Source organism: Eurosta solidaginis, chromosome 1 (genome assembly GCF_040869045.1).
Source record: "Eurosta solidaginis isolate ZX-2024a chromosome 1, ASM4086904v1, whole genome shotgun sequence".
NCBI classification, from domain to species: domain Eukaryota; kingdom Metazoa; phylum Arthropoda; class Insecta; order Diptera; family Tephritidae; genus Eurosta; species Eurosta solidaginis.
Window position 1 is genome coordinate 188364747 of NC_090319.1, and position 11998 is coordinate 188376744.

The 11998-nt window shown below is 37.8% G+C and overlaps 1 protein-coding gene across 5 annotated transcripts in view; it reads right to left on the bottom strand.

Moving 5' to 3' along the window:
- LOC137236957 (protein anoxia up-regulated-like) overlaps positions 1 to 11998 on the bottom strand; it is a 1647042-nt gene that overhangs the window by 1517998 nt on the left and 117046 nt on the right. The gene's annotated exons all lie outside the window — the stretch shown is intronic.

The following is an 11998-nucleotide window of genomic DNA, read 5'->3' on the forward strand; positions in this document are numbered from 1 at the left end:
TTTGGAAATCAAGCTAAATGTCATAAAAGACTGACACACACAAAAAAAAACCCAACAAACAAAGTAAGCACAAACGGATTCAAAAATTAGTAGCATAACTTGAGGAGCCATAGATAATTCGTGTACAAAATTATATATGTCTACTCTTTCAAAGGCGGATGATGTAGCATTCACTCATTAAGTTATTCATTTGTAAAAACATATATTTCAACCCGTTTTGGAATGTCTTAAAATACATTGACTCTTACATACATATTAATACATTTGTACATATATATATTTTGGCTCGCTTTGGTACGGCCTGAGATTCAATTGACACATTCATTCATTTGTACAAACATATATTTTGTACACCGTGCATCATCTGGTAACTTGAACTTTAGTATACTACTGTTCAAAGCTTGCTCGCCACAAGCCTTTACCTGTATACAAATTATTAACATGATTTACTTATGCTTGCGTTGCAGATTCCACAGCTAATTTTATTTATGCTTAGAATGCAGTTCCCAGGGAACTAAACTGAATGTATATGTATGTAATACACTTAGTTTGTAAGTATTAGTGTAAGTAGGTATTTTAGCTCATAGAAATTTTGTATAAAAGAAACAGCTTTTTAATAAAGAACCCAATTCTATCTGATGCCGATAAATGGGCACTACAACCGAATTTAATTTGGTTTCATTCCCCAATCATTACGCAATTCAACTTAAAGAAAACAAAGTTCCGCTAGTTGGCGCTAGTCAAGATAACTGTAATCCTTTAAAAACGGGGGAATCTTGCGATCGATTTTCGAGTAACTTCCCGATGAGCTAGAGACATGAAACTTGGGCCGTAAGTCAGAACCCGGTGAAAATGCAATATTCTATCAAAAAAATTCCGCTAGGTGGAGCATGGATCGAGATACTGAGAAAACTAGTTTTGAATTGGGGATCTTGCAATCGATTTTTAACTAACTTCCTGGACATCTAGAGACTTGAAACCTGAAATATAGTTTTAAACTCGGTGACAGTGCAATGATTGATCAAAAAATTTGAGCTACGTAATGCACAAGTTGTACTATTTAGAAGATTAGGCCATACATTCATGGCTAGCCTCCTGAGTGTTGCAGGCGTTGTAGAATTCCACCTCGTTGAAGGCCCAACTCAATGCACGTCCTTGCATACTTTTAGGCGTACACGACTTTCACCAATATTCTTTTAGACTTTCAGGCGTATGCGAATTTCACCACGATTTTCAACTGTGCAAATTAAGTAGCTGACAAACGAGGGGGAATTCTCTTGTTATGATGCCAGGTGGAATTCTGTTGTTTTCGCCAGTTTTGTCAGCGAAAATTCCACTTAATTCTCTTAAATTTTGCTATTTTGAACAAATAAATAAAGATAAGAATTTTCACTTAGGAATTACTTAAATTACTAATCAAAGTTGCAATTCCTTTTTTGGAGGTAGTACTACAAAAATTGAAAATAAAATTATGATAAAAAAATTTTTTAGGATTACATTTATATAAATGGACAAAAAATAGAAGGCAACTTTTCCTTTAATACAGACATTGCATTGTTGAATTTTGACTAAACAACTTTAACAAAAGCTCTTGTAAAACAATTTTGGTAGTTCCACTACGCATACATAAAAAAAAAATAATTTTCGAGCCTGCTAAATTTCATTTTTTTTTTTTTTTTTACTTTTTTCGACTTTGATTTTTGATGTTTTTTTCATGACCTACTAAAAAAATTTCAGATGTATACCCTGTCCTACCCAAAAATTTTCACTAAAAACGTTGTCGATAACAGTTTTTAGCTAACATTTTTGGGTCGGATTAAATTCATGAAAAATTTACAATCAAATGAAAATTGTGGTCATAGTTTAATAACGCCCATTTTTAATACCAAGATAAAGCGAGTTCAGATAAGTACGCGAACTAAGCTTAGTAAAGATATATCGATTTTTGCTCAAGTTATCGTGTTAACGGCCGAGCGGTAGGACAGACGGTCGACTGTGTATAAAAACTGGGCGTGGCTTTAACCGATTCCGTCCATTTTCACAGAAAACAGTTATCGTCATAGAAGCTATGCCCTTACCAAATTTTACAAGGATTGGTAACTTTTTGTTAGAATTATGGCATTAAAAGTATTCTAGACAAATTATATGAAAAAGGGTGGAGCCACGTCCATTTTGAAATTTTCTTTTATTTTTGTATTTTGTTGCACCATATCATTACTGGAGTTGAATGTTGACATAATTTACTTATATACTGTAAAGGTATTAAACTTTTTGTTAAAATTTTACTTTCAAATTTTTTTTTAAAGAGTGGGCGTGTTCGCCTTCCGATTTTGCTAATTCTTATTTAGAACACATGTAGTAATAGGAGTAACATTCCTACCAAATTTCATCATGATATCTTCAACGACTGCCAAATTACAGCTTGCAAAACTTTTAAATTACCTTCTTTTAAAAGTGGGCGGTGCCACGTCCATTGTCTAAAATTTTACTAGTTTTTTATTTTGCGTCATAAAGTCAACCCATCTACCAAGTTTCATCGCTCTATCCGTCTTTGGTAATGAATTATTCCAATTTTTCGGTTTTTCGAAATTTTCGATATCGAAAAAGTGGGCGTGGTTATAGTCCTATTTCGTTCATTTTAATTAGCGGTCTGAGATGAACGCCCAGGAACTTACGTACCCAGGAGCGGATTTACATAGGGGCAACATGGGCAGCTGCCCAGGGCGCCGTTTCAATAGGGGCGCCAAAACTAAGACAAGGAAAAAAATTTTTTTTTATTTATCAAAAACAATTTTTTTTTAATATTACAACAACAATGAAAGATTTTTTAAATTTTTTACAGAGAAATAATGAACCAAAGTACATTTCAGAACATTGGTACAGTTCTTAACCTTCGCCCCAGTGGGACTTACATATCGCTCATTTGCTGCATTTGCACTTTTCAAAATACACAACTTTTCAGGTAGGGCAATTTTGAGATACAACCGCCATATGGTGCGCAAGTAAATGCAACATTTGGTTTGTATCTGAAGCGCTTAGTTTTCAACAAATCATTTTCAACAATTTTTACTCAACATGAAGTATGATGTAACTAACTATTCTGCAGCATTAACTCAAAAATCACGTTTTAGATTTATGCCGGTCTTGCAGCAAAAGAGCGATATGTAAACCCTAAGTTTTAGCAGCTTGTGTGCAGTAAATGACGTGAAAAGCCCGGCCCACATTCAAAACGACTACTGCGAGCGACAACGGCGAAAAACTGAGGCTTGACGTAATTTACCGCCAAGCACCGACGACTGATTATAATGAAAGCGACAACGACAGTTCTGCATTAGCTCAAACAACAACAAAAAATTTAGAAAAAAGTATTGCATGTGTTAAAAAAATGTATAACTAATAAATTTTAACACATATTTAAGGCTATTTGCATTTATTTTGATTTTTATTCACAAAAAGAAAAAAGGACGCCATGACCGTCGCCTGTCAAAATAGAAATAGATCTAATCTAGCGACAGCATCATTCATGATTGATTGCCGCCTTGTCGTGTCGTGCCCAAACAATTCCTCCCCATAAGAACATGTGTAAAAATAACTTGACAGATGCCGCACCGTCGTTGTCGTCTTGAATCTGTTTTCCTTAAAAGATTCAAATTTAATTGAAATTTCAAATTTAAAAATCAAGTAGGCATTGAAGTATTTTTTCAGGAAAATGCGCGAGCTCACTTTTTCAAAGGAAACTAAGATCTGAATATTTTCTGTTTCTGGTGAATTTGAATAGTTCGCGCCTCTATACAATGCGCTGCGTACATTTTATGTAATCTTAAAAGTCGTTCCGAGTTAAAAACATAAAAAAAGTGTCAGTGAATTAATGTTTTTGTGAAAAATAGAAGAATGAGTGCAAATATGAAAAAGTTAAGCAGCACAGCAAACAAAAAACGTGCAGCCGAGATAGTGCAGAAAGACAAGGATTTACTGTCGAAAACCCCTAAACTTGATTGTTTTTTTCAAACTCCTCGAAAAGAAAATGACTCCGTTGTTGATCATAACCAAAAAGGTAAAAATGCATAAGCCAATTGATCAACAGCTAGGTTAGCCCAGGTAGATTCTGGGCCAGAAAGCCAGATTTCACTACCTGGGAGGCACCCTACTGTCAAAAATTGTGAGCTTAGTTTCAGTACGAAATATTTTCACTATAAAATTGTTTTTCAGATTCGAATGATGAACTGAAATTTAATGATATTGCGAAATCTGTGCCACCTAATAATGAGGGTTTAAGATCAGATAATTTTGAAGGTTAGAATATGGAAAAAAATGTGACATACCTATTCAGGAAAATAAAGATATGAATTCCCCACAAGACCCTGGTGGACTGGATCAATAGATTTTGAGCGACGATCCTGCCAAATGAACAATTAATGATGGTATTCGTGATCATATAGCAATACATGGATGCAAACAGAATTCTGAAGCTGATTTCAGTATATTTGATAGTCGTATTGAAACTGAAACAAAGGAGTCATCAGGAATCAAGGATTGATAAAACGCTCGTTATTCAATTGAATTAAGAAATAGATTACTGCAGGAAAGTTTTAAACCGAGTTGTTTCTGTAACGAAAGCTTTAGCATCCCGTGGACTTCCATTCAGGGGCAGTGACGAAAAACTTGGATATCCAAATAATGGGAATTATTTGATGTTTCTGGAAGTTGTTGCAGAATATGACCCCTTCTTGGCTGAACACATAAAAAAATTTGGCAACAAAGGAAGTGGCAGCACAAGTTATTTATCCAAAACGATTAGTGAGGAGTTCATATGTTTGATGGCGAAAAAAGTGATATCTACCATTTCAGAGGAGATAAAAGCAGCAAAATATTTTCCTATCGTAGTAGATTCGACCCCAAATATATATCCCACGTTGACCAGCTATCGTTCGTTTTTAGATATGTCCAACAAAATGGTGTCCACGTTGAACGATTTCTAAAATTCATGGAGAACACGGGGCACAAGGCGATAGAATTAGCTGATGCTATTTTAAAAACTCTGACTGACCTCGGGCTAGATATTGCTGACTGTCGCGGTCAATCATACGATAACGCGAAAAACATGTCTGGAGTTTATAATGGTCTTCAATCTCGGATAAAAGCATCAAATCCTGCGCCAGAATACGTACTTTGCGCTGCTCATTCGCTGAATTTAGTGAGTGAACATGCAGTGGAGAATTGTCCGGAAGCAGCGGCATTTTTTTTTACAATTCAAAGCTTGTAAAACTGTTTTACTGCATCAACGAAACGTTGGGAGCATCTGCAATTAGCTGCCTCAAAACCCATCACTTTGAAATCAGTATCTACAACTAGCTGGTCAGCACGATACGACTGCCGTTAAAGCATGGCAGAAATCAAAAAAATCATGAAAGCGTTCGCTAAATCTAATACATGTTTCTAATAGAGAATTTTCCAGGGATCAATGTGATGGATTCCATATAAGTCGCAATGAAACGCAGAGTATAAATTCAATGTGTTCTCCTTTATTATAATTCACCGGAAGAAGAAAGGGAAAATAGATACAGTATAGAGTGGATACAATTTTGTCTATACCACATGGTGATGCCATATCTGTATTATGTTAATTAGTTTCAACACTTTCCTTCAGATCTGACGTCATTAATGAGTGCATACAAGTTACTTTTTACATTGAATTATGCTTACTAATTCAATTTGTACAAACATATGTATATAAATCATCAAATTCCAAAGTTTCTAAATTATTGGTTTTATGCCTAGGTTTTTAACGCAATTGAGGTGCTTGCTTGAAGTCAAGGTTTTTGTCAGGACATCTGCAGGCATTTCCTCTGTGCTCATGTATTTTATGGTAATGTCTTTTCTTTCGACAGCTTCTCGGACGAAATGGTAAAGGATGTCGACGTGTTTCGTGCGATTGTGGAATATCGGATTTTTGCTTAACTTGCCGGCAATCTGGTTGTCATTGAAGATAACTACTGGTTGGTATTTGCCCAATATTTCATTCAGCAAACGTTTCAGGTGTATGGCTTCTTTTGTTGAGTCGGAGATGGCCATGTACTCAGCCTCGGTGCTCGAGACGGCCACGGTTCGTTGCTTTCTGGATTCCCAGCTAATGGCTGCGCCGGCTGATGTGAATGCAAAGCCGGTGTATGACCGTCTGTCGTCTACATTAGATCCCCAATCAGCGTCAGCGAATCTCTTTAATGAAGGACCAGTGGTGCGAGTATAACAGATCCCGTGATTTTGTGTGCCCTTTAAATAGCGCAATACGCGTTTTGCTGCCTCCCAGTGTGCTGTTCCGTAGCTGGTATTAAATTGGCTTAACACGCTGACTGCATGGGCGATTTCTGGTCTTGTTGATACGGCGAGATACATAAGTGATCCCACTAGGTTCTGATAGGGCAACTTACTTGCAGAACGAACATCTTCTTCTGTCTTTGGCGAAATTTCTTTAGAAAGTTTTATGCTCGAGTTAGCGGGCGTACTGACTGGTTTGCAGTCGTTCATCTCAAACCTTTTTAGTAAGTGTGCAACATATTTCGATTGGCTCATTGTAATAGTGTTCGATTTTAGGCATTGGTTGAATTCGATTCCGAGGCAAAACTTTATCGGGCCTAAATCTTTCATTTGTAATGTGGAGGCGAGTTCAGCTTTTATTTGTGTTAACTTCTGCCTACTGTTCGAGGCCGCGATCAGGTCGTCAACGTATATGGCGATTAGGGCAGTGGTGCCGTTTTCGCGATGTATGTACAGGCATGGATCGCTTTTTGACGCCGTCATGTGCATGCTCTGTAATTTATTTTCCAGCTTTTGTTACCACAGTCGGCCTGACTGTTTCAAGCCATAAATTGCTTTTCTCAGTAAACAAACTTTATTTTCAGCATACCTGGCGCTTTCCGTCTGACCTACTACCTTATGCAATTCGTCGGGGAGGGTCATATAAATTTCGGTTTCAATGGTTCCATTAAGGTACGCACTTACAAAATCGAGCTGGTGGACTTCCAAACCCATTTCTGCAGAAATGGCCATAACTGAGCGGATAGTGTTGGGCCTGGCTAACGGTGCGAAGGTCTCGCTGTAGTCAATACCGGCTCTCTGGGTGAAGCCTTTCGCTACAAGCCTAGCCTTCCTGCTTTCAATCCTTCCATCTGACTTGTATTTTGTGCGAAGCGCCCATTTTGATTCTACGACCTTCTTCCCAACAGGACGATCTACTATTTCCCATGTATTGTTTGCGAGAAGTGTGCGATATTCTTTTAGCATAGCCTTTTTCCATTCGGTTGCTTCGGGGCTAGCAAGTGCTTCGGGACTAGCAAGTGCTTCGGGACTAGCAAGTGCTTCGGTGTGGTTTCCTGGATCTGTACTTTGTATCAATGCTGTGCTATAAGGACTATCTTCGATTTGTGAATTTTTATCATTTGCTGAACTTTCGTCACTCGAGGGTATTTCGATGACCGGTACCATGTTATGCTCTAACCGTGGTCTGCCACGCGACTTGGTCCGTATTTTCTTTCGGCGACCTCCTCCTCGTTTCATTGCTCGGATATCTTTTATTGCGGGAGAACCCTTTATTTCTTCGTTTGATTGTGGCTGCTCTGTTGGACATACGTCGATCTGTGTATTTGTTTTATTCGGTTTCGGTTGCAATTGCATTTCGATATCGTTTGTGTAAAATTTCTCGTACGTATCTGGCTTATTCTGCGAAGTAAATACGACGACCCCGCTGCGACGTATCTTTCTAGAGTTGGGATCCCACAGGCGGTAACCTTTCGACGTTTCAGAATAGCCTACGAATATGCATTTTATCGACTTTGATTTAAATTTACATTTGTTGTCGTTTTGTCTAGCATGTATGCAATGCAGCCAAATTTTTGTAAGTAACCACCATGTGGGGCCTTCCCAGTCCATATTTTGTATGGTACTTCACCATTTAAACTTTGCGATGGGCAACGCTTGCGCAAATAATTCGCCGTGTTGACGGCTTCTGCCCAATAAGCCGGCGGGAGGCCAGATTGGATTAACATGCATCTAGCCATTTCTAAAATGGTTCTGTTTTTGCGCTCGGCTACTCCGTTCTGTTGTGGCGTATACTCAATAGTAAACTCTTGCCGTATGCCTTCGGCTTTCAAAAAATCTCTCATAGCGTTACATGTGTACTCGGTACCATTGTTGCTGCGCAAACATTATATTCTTTTGCCTGACTGGGTTTAGACCAAACTTTTGTACTCTTTGAATTTATCTATGACTTCGCTTTTGTGTTTCAAGAAATATATTGTACACCATTTGCTCTTGTCATCGATGAACGTGACGAAGTATCGCGACCCTGCGAATGATTGTGTTTTCATGGGCCCGCATACGTCGCTGTGCACTAACTCTAGAATGTCTTTTGTAGTGCGGTTCGATTTTTGAAATGGTTGCTGAGCTTGCTTTCCCTGAATGTAGGTAGTACACGTTGTTAAACTCGTTTTGGTATTTGCGTTAACATCGAGAACTTTTCTTTTTTCGATGATTGCTTTGAGGTCTTTTTCGTTTAGGTGGCCGAATGCTTCGTGCCAATTCTGGAGCGTCGTTATTTTAGGGCTAGCTATCGCTGCCGATGCAGCTTGTTCTTCGACGTAGTACAAGTTGTTTCCACGCTCTGATATGAAAACTTTTGCGCCTGTCGATTTGTTTGTTACGATGGCTTTTGTTCTCGTAAATTTTACGTCAAGACCGTGCTGAGTCATTTTTGACACTGACAATAAATTTGTAAGCAGGTCCGGTGCGTATGGAGTATCTTTAAGTGTAACGTTGCAGCCTGTATTTGACGTGACCTTTACTATTCCGTGACCTGCTATTTTCGTGAGACTATTATTGGCTAAAGTCTTGCCGGTCGATTCTTCAAGGGATTGGAATTTCGCATTAGAAGATCACATGTGGGACGATGCACCCGAATCGAGGCACCATTTGTCACTTGCGTGAACGTTGCATGCGCCTACAACCACTTCTTCTGCATTACACGTTGAATCGTTCTGGTTTCGTCTCTGAACTTTGTTTTTAAATGCCTTAGATTTGCAGTCCCTAGCCTTGTACCCAATCTTTCCGCAAGTATGGCATGCATACTTAAAGGTGGCCCTTTTTTGGTCTGAATTGTTTGAATGCTGATAATTGCTGGGTTTCTTGCTTCCGCTGCTTCTATTCGCGTATAAGACATCTTCGTGCGTTGCCGGGCCATTTCTGTTGCGTGCCTCAAACTCTTCAAGCAATTTCAATTTCAGGATTTCTAATTTCGGTAGCTTTTCCTGGGACTCGATGGCGATTCTAAAAGTTTCAAATTCGTTTGGAATGCTGTACAGGAGCAGGACAGTCAAAAGCTCCTCTATGACAACTAAATCCATTTCTACTAGCTTGTCGACTATATCGGAGAATTTTCGTAGGTGTTCCCGAATGTCATCATTAGGACACATTTTGTGCAGTATGAGTGACTTAAGTAACATAGCTTATCGCGCTGGCCCGCGCGATTGATAAACAGAATGCAGTTTGTCCAAAATGTCTTTTGATGTGCGACAGTGCTTTATTTGCTGCAATTCGGGTGGGCTCATTGATAGCACCAAGTCAGACTTTGCTTTGGCGTCGTTGTCTTCCCATTCACTAACTGCTGCGGGTGGTGACGCTGGTTTGACACAGCTACCATTCAAATACTTCCACGCATCATTTTTTGTCAAATTAGCCTGTACCTGTATTTTTCATGTGTCAAAGTTATCTTTGCAAAGTGGTTCAATTTTCACTGTCGTAAAGCTTATTTTGGATTTCAGCACCGGCGTTGAATTTGACACTGATGTTTGCTGAGATTCGATTTGTTCACGATTTGCTTCTTCTGCTTGGCTGTTTTGTTTTGGTTCCTCGTTTTCTTCACTCTTCATTTGATTAGTTTTTCGCCAAGTTTTTCATATTTTTCTTCTATTTTATTTCTATATTTTTACCTTCACTTTGTGTTTGCTATGATGTCTTTGTAATTGTCTTTTTTCTTCTGTTTTGCTTTTCGTTGGCCGTCAGTCGTACAACTGTGCTACTTTTCTATATACTTCTATTAGATTTCAATTTGCTCTATGTTTTTAGCGATTGATTTTGTTCTTTCGAAGGAGTGAGCTTTTTATATGTGTATAACACTTTATTTTTTTGGCGTGTTAGCAGTTAAACGGTATGAGCTTTCTAAAGCTCTCTGGTGCTTGCATAAGGCAAATGATGTGCGCCAACGTGCGAAGGTTAAAATGAATACGTGTATACTGAAGAAAAGATTTCAACTTACGATTCTGCTTTATGAATTACACTTAGAGAATCAATTTTGCGGTTGCGACTTTATGTGCACTTCCTATGCGCAGTGGAAGCGTGCTGGGCCCATAACCTGTGATGGATTCCATATAAGTCGCAATGAAACGCAGAGTCTAAATTCAATGTGTTCTCCTTTATTATAATTCACCGGAAGAAGAAGGGGAAAATAGATACAGTATAGAGTGGAGACAATTTAGTCTATACCACATGGTGATGCCAGATCTGTATTATGTTAATTAGTTTCAACAATCAAGAATATACAAATGTTTTTTCACAGAAAATTATAGTTTACCAGGTAGAGCCGCTCAAAGTTAACCAATTTTCAACATTGGGAAAAATTTGAAATTTTTCTTCTTTTTCGTTGTATTTAAAATGGGTTTGTGAGTAAATATGCGGCCGGTTGTCGCTTTCTTGTATAATAATTAAAGATAATTTAATTTAGGATTGAAACAAAAAAAAATTGTTTTTTTTTGGTAAAAGTTGGCGGATATACCTGTTTTTCGAAATGCCTATTTTTAGGCACTTTTTAAAATTTTGATGGAAAAAAAAATGTTAAAATATGTGCTCCGTCAAATTAATAGTAGTTATTTGTGAAATATTCAGTTACCTAAATTAATAAAGTCTACCTGCGTCCAGCTGCAACTTCACTTTTTACATCAAATAAAGTTAAACAACCTTGGACATAAATACGCGCCTGAGCAGGTATATATAATTCAGTACGGCCGTAAGGTGGTTTTTGTTATTGGAACTTGTTAACAACATACATTCTTTTAGCTACGAATTGTATACCTGAAATTCGTTTTAATAATTTGAGTAGGTATATAAAGCTATCCGTCATACAATGCACATTATCATTCGTCTTTTGGGGATTAAGGAACTAAGTATTCTGTTTACTTAAATAAAGTGAGTAGTATTTTTAAATATAGTTCACAGTTTAATATTTAGTCAGATACACTCGAAGTCAATTCTAATATGTATCTAGAAAACTCGAAACTATTTGCGGTGTTTAAATCTACAAAGTCAAGACGGGACTTCGTTGAGGCTATTATGAGAGAATTAACGAGTGAAACAAGCATTAAAGAAAAGGAAGGCCTGGAAGAAAAAATTGGTTTACAATACATTATGATAGAAAGAAAATGGAAGGACGTCTATCGTAACAATTCAAGATTTCTAAGAAAGCATGAAAAGTGGCTATCTGACAAAACTTTTTTGGACGAAGAAACGCTTAGCACGTCAACCAATCCAAGTAGAGGGAGACCAACAAAACCAATAGAAGAGTGTTCTACCTGCACATGGAAAAGGAAGCTGTCTGATACCACAAAAGCTATGGCCACGACTCATCTTTCAGAAGCACTGGCTAATAAATATAAAAAAGACGAAGAAAACGCGAAGTCTCATATAACAAAAGCAGTTGCGGTAGCAAGTCCAGCGCGACTGATGAGGATCAAAAACAGCATTCCCACACCACCAAATGCGCTACCTAGGAAATACGCTCCCGAAGAAACTTTGGCGCTGTTTATAGATCTCGGTTTAACGAAGAAAAAATATATTATATTGCGTAAGTCATTATTGCAACGTAATGTCGATATTTTACCTGGATACAAAAAAATTACTCAAGCCAAGAAAGAAGCAGTTCCTCTAAGTCCCAAAATAACCGAAGTATAAGCTG